Here is a 10,528-nt window from a genome sequence, read left to right as displayed (position 1 = left end):
ATGATTCTCAAACCGAATCCAAAATGCAGCACTATACCAGCTCCTAGGAAGACGATCAGCTCTATTACAGATGATGGCTCTCATTTAAGGAAAAGAAGAGTTGGGAAGCAAGAGAATGAGAAGTACCTAGCTAAAACAAATACATTGTCCTCTGGCATGAGCAGATGATTTAGTTGTTCCTGTCTGCCTACCAACTCTAAATGGAACAAAAGCCTGATAACAAAAAAACCAAACACCTGTGCAACCCTACCAGTGATGGGCTACCTATAAACCTGCTTTCTTGGCAGTCTCAGCCAAGGCCAGTGCTATTGCTGGCAAGCTGCTGAATGACAGTATGGGCACATGTGAGTAAATCATGTTTAGATGATGCTGCTCCGCAGAAAAATGCTAGAGATAGTGAACAAGACAAGCAGGAGTTCAAGGGGCTGAGATTGCTGGGTTTGCATCAGATGTTTCAGTTTAACAAAAGACCATTGTAGTATGTTGTTTTGTTCCTTAATCTGTCATAATTAATTTTGGCTGGCTCTTTAAACTTACAGCTGTACCAGAATTTGTAAATTGGGATAGGCTGAGGTTTTTAGACATACATGATGTGTCTCATCTCAAGAGGAAATGAGCATTATTACACAGGGAGAGGACAGTATTGTAATATTGGCTCAGACTTTTCCTTCTTTTTTTTTTTTTTTTTGCTTGTTACCATCCTAAGACCGAAAAGGACTGCCCAGAGCCTTGTGATTTCAAGGGATCGGAGCTAAATGCTGCTGTAGTGCTTGGGAATGATGCAATTCCCCCCAGGCTCTGCTAAGAGTAGAATTAATGATGAATACAGAATATAAGAGTGTATAAAGAGACACAGCTTGTGGACTACTCCAGATGTCGGGGTTTGCTAAGGAGAGAGGGGGCTTGAAAGAAGTTTGGTATTAGAGATATAGTCAAGACCCTGTGATAACTGCTACCTCAACCCATGTACCTGGGACTGGACAAAAAAACACTGTGATTGGAAATCCACGTTCTATGAGTTGGGGTTCAATAGCCAGCCTACTCTATCTGCTGCTGGTTGGGCAGAAAGGAGGATCTTTAGTGTATGTGAGAAGTACTGCATTTCAGCCACACACCCAGCACTACAGCAAAAAGGAGACAAAAGATGCTGTGGCCAGGCATCATCTAGGCTCATTTCTGTGTCTTGCATGTATGTAATTAATGCCATTTGAGATGCTTTGGGTTATCCAGGGCATTTCCCTGGAAGTTTCAGATGTAACAAGGGACCTATGGGAGATCTGTGCCTTTCTGGAGCAACAGCTTGCAGCCAGCTAAGATTCACCTGAGCACCTGAAATGGCTCCAGGTGTGGATCGTCAGGCAGTTAGCTGAGCCCATGGCAGTTTGAGAGCCCTTTCCTGTTCACAGCAATGCTCAAAGAAAGAGAAACACATTTCAAGTGTCTGAGAATATTCTATCTCTTCTTCTGCAAAGGGATCTCACCTGGTTTTTAGGGTCTCACAAATGCATCAAAACAAAGTCTGAAAGAGAAGCCACTGATTTTGCAAAATGTATTAATTGCATCTTGAAGCCTAAGCATTCTCATACTTGCACAATTGGTCTGCAAATAATTCAATATTTGGCTATCAAGGATTCCATCGCTATTCTGCAGGCTTTTTGCTTTTTTTTCTCCTGAATGTGAGGGGCATAAATAGTTCATAGATGATCTCACAGGCACAGTTTCTGGGATGACATGGAACTTGCTTGCAGCAGAACAGAGCAGGGAGATGACTCTGCGTGTACTGGATCCTACAATGGGGAGAGATGAGGAGCAGCAGCACGAAGGTATGTTCTGGTTTGGTTTTGGTGGTGTTTTTTTTTCCCCACCACTGTGGTAAATCCCTCCAGCTCCAAGAAGTCACATGTAAGTGGCAGGTCAGGCAGGCCAAGACTTCCCAAGGCAGAAGAAGCGTGCGGGTGCTGCGTCACTGCTGCGTGCGGTGCCAAAGGGAGGGAGCTGGGGGAGGAAGGCTCAGCTCAGCATATTAGACCTGACAGGTCAGTGAGTGCAGGAGTTAGTGATCCCAATGGTGAAGAGGATGTCCAGCAGTGCTGAGTGTGGAGAGAGGCAAAATCACTTAATCCTTCTGGCAGTTTTGAGACAGATTTTTAATATCTCTTGAATTGAGGGCTCCATTTCCCAAATACTGGGGGACCAGCAATATCATTCCAAGCCCAACACAGCAGTCTGACTTGCTGTAGCAAGCATTTTTACCTGTCTGGTTTTCATCCCTCCTCCCAGGTATCTTCTGCAGAGTGTGTACAACATAGCCTAAGAGCTCAGGCTGGGCATGTGGTCAGGTCCAGGAGCCAAAGAGGAACAACTTAGACAAAATCCTGGATTTGCTCAATAAGAGAGCAAGAGCAAGATGAGGAGGAAGGAGCTTTGTGAATTGGGAGCCTGTTTTATAAAGCCAAATCCTCTGCAAATCTAGGTAAGAGACATGGCATGGTCTGTGATTAGGACAATCTCTGCTGAGAAGTCAGCCCAGCTGAACAAGTCACGAGCACCTTGAAATGTACCACACAGAGGTGGTTATTTTGGAGTTTCTGTGACAGCAGCTCCTCTCCACTGCTGTAGTCCTGCCTAACCAGCTGAAGACCCAGTCAGGTTCAGGGCAAGCTTCTTTGCATCTCAATAGCCCACGTCTCCTTAAAGTGGGAGCCCTGGCACTGGGAACCCACAGAACAGCCTGAACACATGCTTATGGAGCAGGGGTTTCTTTTCTGCAAGCTCCATAATAAGGGCAGTGTTTCAAACAGTTCCTGGGATGCAAGCCGACAAAAAGCAGGAAATTCGAAGTGAAGGCTGATGCGCCGGGCTCTGCTCACACAATTGTGGAGGCTGAACAAAGCACAATGGTGTGAGCTGGAGACAGGGTTCTGCTCGCCCTCCCGCGGGAGCTTCCTGCCTTGTCTTGCCCTCATCCCCATCTCCAAACCTTCACAAGAGTTTAAGCTGGTTTCTGGCATTGAGTTTCCCACAGAGCTGGTCACAGAGTTTCATTCCCACGTTTTTTTGCTCAACTTGGTGAAGTCTCTTTGTTTCCTTCAGCACCCTTTGGCCAGAAGGGCTAGCTGGCTGATAGGGGAGTGTTTGGGCAGCCTTTGGCAGAAGGTGTTTCATGGGGAAGAGTAAGTCACCACGAGCGTGAAATACTGTGCTACTTTTTTGGTGGGTTTACTCTAACATATATCAATTATTTTAGGGAAAATTCACGTGGTACCTTCTACCATAATAGAGAAGTGGCAGTCAGAACACTCAGAGGTAGCAGATCTTGTTCTGAAAGCTCCAGAAACAAATGCGCAGAGATCTGATGCATGGAGAAAGAGCAGAAGTTGATGAGATGCCAAAACACCTAGCACTGTTGGGTCTTGTGCGCAATTTGCTTCAAGCCGAGAAACTACAATTAACATAGACCTAAATAAAGACAAATACCAAATGCTAAACAAAGAGGTCTAAGGCCAGCTATCTTGAGAGGTTCAGTCCCTGACACAAACTGTAAATACCTACTAGATAGAGGCTGCTTCCCGAAGTGGCATATTTCCCAGTTGTTGTTTGTTGCTGTTGTTGATGTTTTTTTAACCTAAACAACTCATCTCATTCCTTATTTGGGATTGAGCTTATCACATCATGGAGACAAAAAATAAAAATGTTACAAATTCTATTTAATTTAGTGAAAAAAAGAAAGTTTACTCTTTCTAAAATGCCTTTGAACTTATTTATATGACTGCTATTTTTTTTTTTACAGAACAAAAGCTCGAATCCCAAGGAGCCCCCAGCAACTAATTCAGCAATGAGCTGCCCTATGAGAACAAATACATGAGCACCAAGCGTGAGTTGTGTGAACCTGCAGCTGAGTTCCTGTTTCAGGTTTCCAAGGGGCAGAGGATAGCCCTTGTTTTTAAAATGACAGGTCCTTTGGCAATGTTGTCCTCTGACAACAACAAAGAAAGGATGTGTTATCTAATGCCAGCCTAGCTGTTTCTGTTAGCATCCAGAGGACTTTCAGAACTGGACATATAAATAATTTTACTGATACCTGTGCTGAAAAACTACTGCTGCTTCTTGGGCCAGAGTTAGCACCAGCCTGACCAGCACTACAGGGAGGAAGGCTGCATATATGTTTCTTACATTTTATTGCCAAGTAATTGCAAACCACAGATTTATTCAGCCCTAGCAATGGTCTCTGTTGGGTTCCCTCTGACTGTGATGAGCCATATGGCATCTGGCGTGACCAGGGAGGTCTCTTGGGAACCCCTGGACGTGAGTGCAGGCTGGGTGCTGCCAGCAGGACTGCCAGGCGCTGCTCACTACCCGGGTTTTTGGTGAGAGCACACTACGCTTTTTCAGACCCCTCCCGTCCCATTCTCTTTCCTACTGGTGCAGAAAATAACCCAAGGTATAACTAAATGGCAAAAAAAGCTTCTCTAACACCTTAGTCTTTTGTGTCCCTTCTCAGTGAATGTTGGGAGTAAAACTGCTTCAAAAACAATGGTGAAAAAATTGCTGAAGGAGGAGAGTGCAGAAGAGAAACTAAAAAAACTGCACTTGCATTAGTGGCTGATGTTTTTTATTATTGCTGTTGTTGGCTATTCAAACACCCAAAAAAAAGAAAAGGAGAATTGGAGGCAGCAGCCTCAAATCAAACAGAATATTTCAGAGTTCACAAACTTTTTTCTAAATATGTTAATCTTCCAAAGGCTCTTTAGCCTGTTAGTTAGATTAAATAATCATGACCTAGTATTTACTGAGTAACTAAAATCTTTTGAGAGTTCACATTATACTCCAGGAGATCACTGTAAAACAAAGGGCTGAAAAAAATCCCATTTGGATGTGAATATTTAATACGGCTGTTTGGAAAGCTGCTGCACAGATATTAATTTGGGCAGATAATAAAATAAGTATTAAAACACACAATTATGCAGAGATAAAATTAGAACAGAAAAAGCTCTAAGTTAAGCCAAAAGAAAATGGTTTATAAAGATCATTTGACAATGGCCTTTCAAACAAATGGAACAAAACACCAGAGTTGTTACTTTATATTCAGGATTACAGATCCATGGCAGTACCAGTAGTACCTGGTATGTAAATACAGGATGAATGTCAGGTTCGGTCCTCAGAGACCCACTTCAAAGCCCATGAATGTTAACCAGGGCCTTGCTTCTAAGTTGAAGGGGCTTTGGATCAGGCTCCATCAGCTTGTGATGATGAAGTCCCACAATTCCTTTAATCAGCAGCTTGCAGGAGAAGCAGAAGCAAAACATATTGCAAAAGCCAAACTCCAACAGGAGTCCTGTTCAATTATGTCTTAACATTAAACTGTAGCTAATGTGCTTTTACCAGATGTCCTGATGAAATACTATTAAGAGCCAGTGCATTGCATTAATTAAAGTGTAATGTCATAATGAATTCTTTTTGCAAGGCAGCAGGGATGAATCGGTGACCTGCATAACCTCCTCTCCCTCTGAAATAGCTTTCTGAACTAATGAAATGAATCCCCCTTGTTGTGGCAGGAGAGCAGAGGGAGCCACGCTCCGCATCCCAGCTACACCCTGTGACATGAAAAAATCTGGGCACCCTCTGCAGAGACTATGGCTCACGTTTCATTGTGTAGAGCAACAAGAGGGAACTTCCAGAGACAGGAGGACTCTCCATTAAGGGCACCTTGTGTAATGGGAGGCTTTTGAAAGCTCCATTAAAATTCTTGGACAGTGCCCTCGCAGAGAAGCCAGGGGATAAGCTGGCTGACTCTCTGCCTCATAAACTAGCATGAATGTACAGACAGTTAAATGCGCATTCGTTTGAGTGTAAGAGGCTTGGGGTATGTCATTAAAATATAATCCACAATGCACAACAAACACATACACAGCTGGCAGGCTCAAACCCATTTTTGCAAGCGCTTTAGGAGTGAAGCAGGAGAGTGTTACATAGCTCGTGTATGCAGGGAGAGGATGGGAGGAGGGGAAAGCTCTGTGTCCTGGGCATGTGTTTTCAAAAGAGAAAATATGCATGTGAATTCTGATTATGCCTGTGTTAGTACATTTTTTCCATGGTGGTTTGAGATTAAAAGTGATTTATGATGTTCCTAAGTCTCTACGTTTCACTAAGCCATTGCAGTGCAATCAAAACAGTGCCTGTACCAATGCTGGATTGTGCCAGCGAGTCCTAATTGCTTGAAAGATAATGGTGTCATTAAAGTCTCTTGCCCCCATAAGCCTTGTGCTCCTCAACAGAAAAGATGCTTTTATTGTTGGTTTCAAATGAGCCCTCAGTCACTGCTAAAGCACATTGTCCATTCAGAGGTACTAGGAGGCTGTATTCTATAACTGCTTTATTTCTCTGCTTTTCTCTTCTTAGGCAGAGGACAGGGGAGGGCAATGGAGAGAAATGCAGAAAAAATGTTGACTTTTCATCAAGAAAGCCAAAATATAAATCAGATGTTATTCATTTAGACACCACGAGGGGAAGAAATGGCTGAGACATTGCAGTGGTAAGGCTTGCAGAAACAGAAATGGAGAGTGCTTCTGTGAAAGCTGACACGCTCCACAAAAAAATGCCAGCTACACCAATAATTTTCAATTCAGTGATCTTTTTGACAGAAAAGCTGTGACCAGCTTCTTTATTCATACAAAAGGCATGCGGCTCTGTAACTACGCCTTAATTCACAGCCATCCTTCTTACTGGACAATTTCAATTAAGAAATGACCTTTCCCTAAAACATTCAATTCTGCTACATAATTTATACATGTCTTCATATGGTAACATATTTTTAAAAGACAGAAGGATGCTTATGCAGGTGAATTGATCACTTGTCAATTTATAGGTGTGAGATATTTTAAACAGAAGTTTATTTACCTGCACTCTGAGATTTGCTAGTTCTTGTGCTTTGAGAATCACCTTTCTGTTTGCTTTGAAGTGCCCTGCTCAGTCAAGGAGCCAGTCTTCACTGGGGCTAGCAACACAAGACCACATAAAAATGCCAGTGACATGCAGAGGTAACCTATTAATAATTATTTCTTGCATTTTTGTGACACAAAACTGAACAGAGATGTATTTAATCTCTAGAAATTAGTACAAATAATATCTACTGAGCCACTACAGTAAGTGGCTTGGTTTGCAGAGGGGCTGGACTACATCTGACCCACTACCCTCATAAAACCATTGCAGCTAAATGTTCACTCAGTTATGCTTAAGAGACTTACAGTATGCTCACCAAATGCATGCATTATAGAGAAAATGCTTTGCCTTGCACCTGAAAGGTACTTCAAGTAGAGCATTTGTACTTTGCAGTTTACAAGCGTAAACTGGCTCTCCACAAATGAGCACTCACATTTTTCCTTTCATATTTTCCTTCTCCTTATCTGTCTTTCATTCTCTTAGCTGTTGACTTTACTCTTTCATGACTACCTTTCCATTTTCTCTCCATACTATCCACCAGAGCTGCTAGAAGAGCCTTTCTTCATTGTATCACCTTTCTGGAGCATTCTCTGTTGTAGTTTTTGCCGCAGACTCTCCATCTGCTTAAGACTTACTGGCATTTCCCCTGCCAGGGACTCACTCTGATGCCCAAACCCTGCAAAATGTGAGGTCAGATCTTAATCCAGTGTATTCAAAATAGACACTGCTTTACTTGTTTTTATAGAGGACTGGAGCACAAATGGCAGTAAATCCACGAGCCTTCTGGCTTAATCCCTTTTCAGGCACACAAAAAGAAACCCCTGCCTGACAGCCTCAAGCTCTCTGGGAAGAGTCGGCTCTTCCTATGTTTCCCTAACTATAATTTTACTCAGTCATGTACTGTCATCCTCCAATCCTCCTTGAGTATCACTTGAAAAAAAAAAAAATAAAAGATCTGTTGTCAATTATAATGACAATATATTGAAGATGGCTTACAGCAGAGAATGGCAGTTTATAGCAGCCGGCTGTGACAAATCTGGGTTTTGAGACAACGTTGTGTGTGTCCTAGAGGTTACAGCTTTTAAAATAAAAACCTCATTCTAGTTCCCTGGGGCTTTTTAATGAATTGCCACATGCAACAATGCCTTAAAGGAAGCATCAGTGATTACCCATCTGACTGCAGCTCACTTGGTATTTACAAAGTAAAAGAACAGCCAACACCCTGAAAACCCTAAACCTACTTGAAGAGCTATACTGAGGCTAAGGTATACCCCACTGTATAGGCAATTAAGTAGTAGTCACTTAAGGAGCAAAAGCTTTCAAAGAGATGGGACTTGGGAGGCTGCCCCATGTCTTACTACAGTTAACATTAATTGGAGTGACAATACACCCTCCTCTGAGCCATGGACCAGTTGCACCACACGCAGTCCAGGAAACAGACTGGTGGCAGTAGGTGCCAGTCAGGTGCCAGTTTTATTCATTCTTCAGACACCTGGAGAAAGGGAAATAATGTTTTAAGCTGCTGGCAAGAGCTAGGATGAGACCAGGTGCAGCAGTCCTGACAGTATGACCCAGAGGGAAGTGGTTCTTGTTGTACCATGAAGATATGGTCCTGTGACGGTTGGCAGTCTTGTGCCTAGGGCCAGGGTTATCATTTTCCATCCATGCACCTTTTTAAACACATAAGCACTGTGGCTTTTCCTTATTGGCCAGGCTTGCTGGTCACAGCATTTAACTCTCTGCTTAGGTGTGCAAGTGAACAGTCCAGACTACCATGGCTCCCTCTGATGGCTCCCTCTGCAGTTGTTGGATGAGATGGGCTCTTCTCCCGTGTAATACAGGCACTGCTGTGGATCACCCAGCAGGAAAGCCTGCCTCTCTCCAGTGAATATACAAGGGCCTCTGGAAACCACAGTCCTAAATTAGATACCGCATTTAAATTCCTCAGGTTGGTTTGTGCAAATAATCACCTTGGTGCCAGGAATTTGTGGAAACCTCCAGCTCTCCTGTCCCATCTTAACCACTCTTCCATGCCCATGCACTCACCCTGCACCCTCCAGGGCTCTCCCAGTCCTGTACACACAACCCTAACAGCTCCTTCAGGTCCAAAAGTGTGTTTTAAAGTATCCCAAATTGGATTGCTCAGAATAGCCACTGCACATGTGGAAGAAGGCTAATGCATCCCAATGCATTGGACTTGCAGCACATGGGATACAGTGTCCCTCTGCGTCTGCCCAGGGTTTCTGGATGCCCAGCAGCCCAGGTGGCAGATAACTGGTATCCACTAGGTCATCACCCACGTCACTGTGGAGGTGGCAAGTCCACATGCTTCCTCGACACCTGCCCCGCGGGTTCATGTTCTGTTGCTCTTGGGCTTGGTGGCTTCCAGGGTAAATCTGGGTCAACGTCTTTCCACAGGACTTGTGTTCCCTTCTGCTGTGGCTGGCAGGAGGGATGTGCCAGGACAGTACTGAGGGGCCATTGATTGGTGTGGAAGGACAGGCAAGGAATGAGAGGGTTTGGTTTAACTATGTCAAATCTGTGTACAAATGCACAGGCAAATAGATGGGCATTGCTGGCAAATGTCAGTAAAAATCAGAGGCTGATGTAAGAAAATATCTTGTTTTCTCCAAAAATTTCACAGATAACATTTGAATCAGTGGGAAATTCAGTGTTTGCTTTATTACTGTGGCTAATAGCTACTCAGGTTTTCATAATTTTAAGACATTATTACTAGTATATGTAATAACCTAAGTTTAAAACCATACTTAGTCCAATGCAACTCTGACTGTTGGGAAGCCCACATAAAAAAAAAAATAATCTCATTCCTATTTCAGTAAATGTGCAGGAGGATCAGTATGAGTAAAAGCTCTTGTTAGTTCTCTGACGCTTTACTCTTGGTAACTGGCTGATATTTTAGGGATGGAATAATCTGTGGAAGTTGCTTTCTGGAGCATGCCTGCTAACCCTCTTTTTCTTTTTTTTTTCTTTTTTTCTTTTTTTCTTTTTTTTCAGAAGATCCTTTTGAAATTAGATACAGCTTCTGGAATCAACCCAGACATTGCTTCTCAAGCCAGAAGCATTTATGTAACCATCATCAATCATGCCACTGGCTCTTATTGCTACTGTATATTCACTTTCTACCTGGTTTGAATTCCTAATTGGCCCTGCTGTGCAACTTAAAGCCCTGAATAAAGTCGTGGAAGGGAGGTGGGGGAGAGTATTACTTCTACAGGTAGGATCAGGAGGGTTTCTTGCAAATCACGCTGATAAAGTCCATTTCCTGGAGAAAATAGACAAGAAGCAGTTGGTAACAGGGTGAGTAAGAGTCGGATGTGATGGGGTACGATGTACAAAAAGTATGTACAACTGGCTTGATTATCATCAGAGCAGTTGGCCTGGCAGCTGCTTGTATCATGTGTTTCAGGCTCGTGTACTGTAACGCAAGCACACAGTCCTTTGGATGGGAACAGAGCTGATAACTCAAGAGATAGGCTGTTTTTCTGATTTAAGTACAGGAGAAGCTTTAAAAAATGCAGGTGATTTTCTGTGCCATTCACAGCAAGCTGTTTCTCTGCCTAGGAGACCA

The 10,528-nt window shown here is 43.3% G+C and overlaps 1 long non-coding RNA gene across 1 annotated transcript; it reads left to right on the top strand.

Annotated features, from left to right (window-relative positions):
- The first annotated feature begins 1,670 nt into the window (after positions 1-1,670).
- On the top strand, positions 1,671-4,027 carry LOC110366111 (uncharacterized). Its single transcript, XR_002426182.2, has 3 exons — positions 1,671-1,823; positions 2,281-2,473; positions 3,791-4,027. It is a non-coding gene; the product is annotated as an uncharacterized LOC110366111 (long non-coding RNA).
- The last annotated feature ends 6,501 nt before the right edge of the window (positions 4,028-10,528 follow it).

This window comes from Columba livia, chromosome 7, assembly GCF_036013475.1.
Source record: "Columba livia isolate bColLiv1 breed racing homer chromosome 7, bColLiv1.pat.W.v2, whole genome shotgun sequence".
NCBI lineage: Eukaryota > Metazoa > Chordata > Aves > Columbiformes > Columbidae > Columba > Columba livia.
This window is presented reverse-complemented; position numbering and strand designations above follow the sequence as displayed.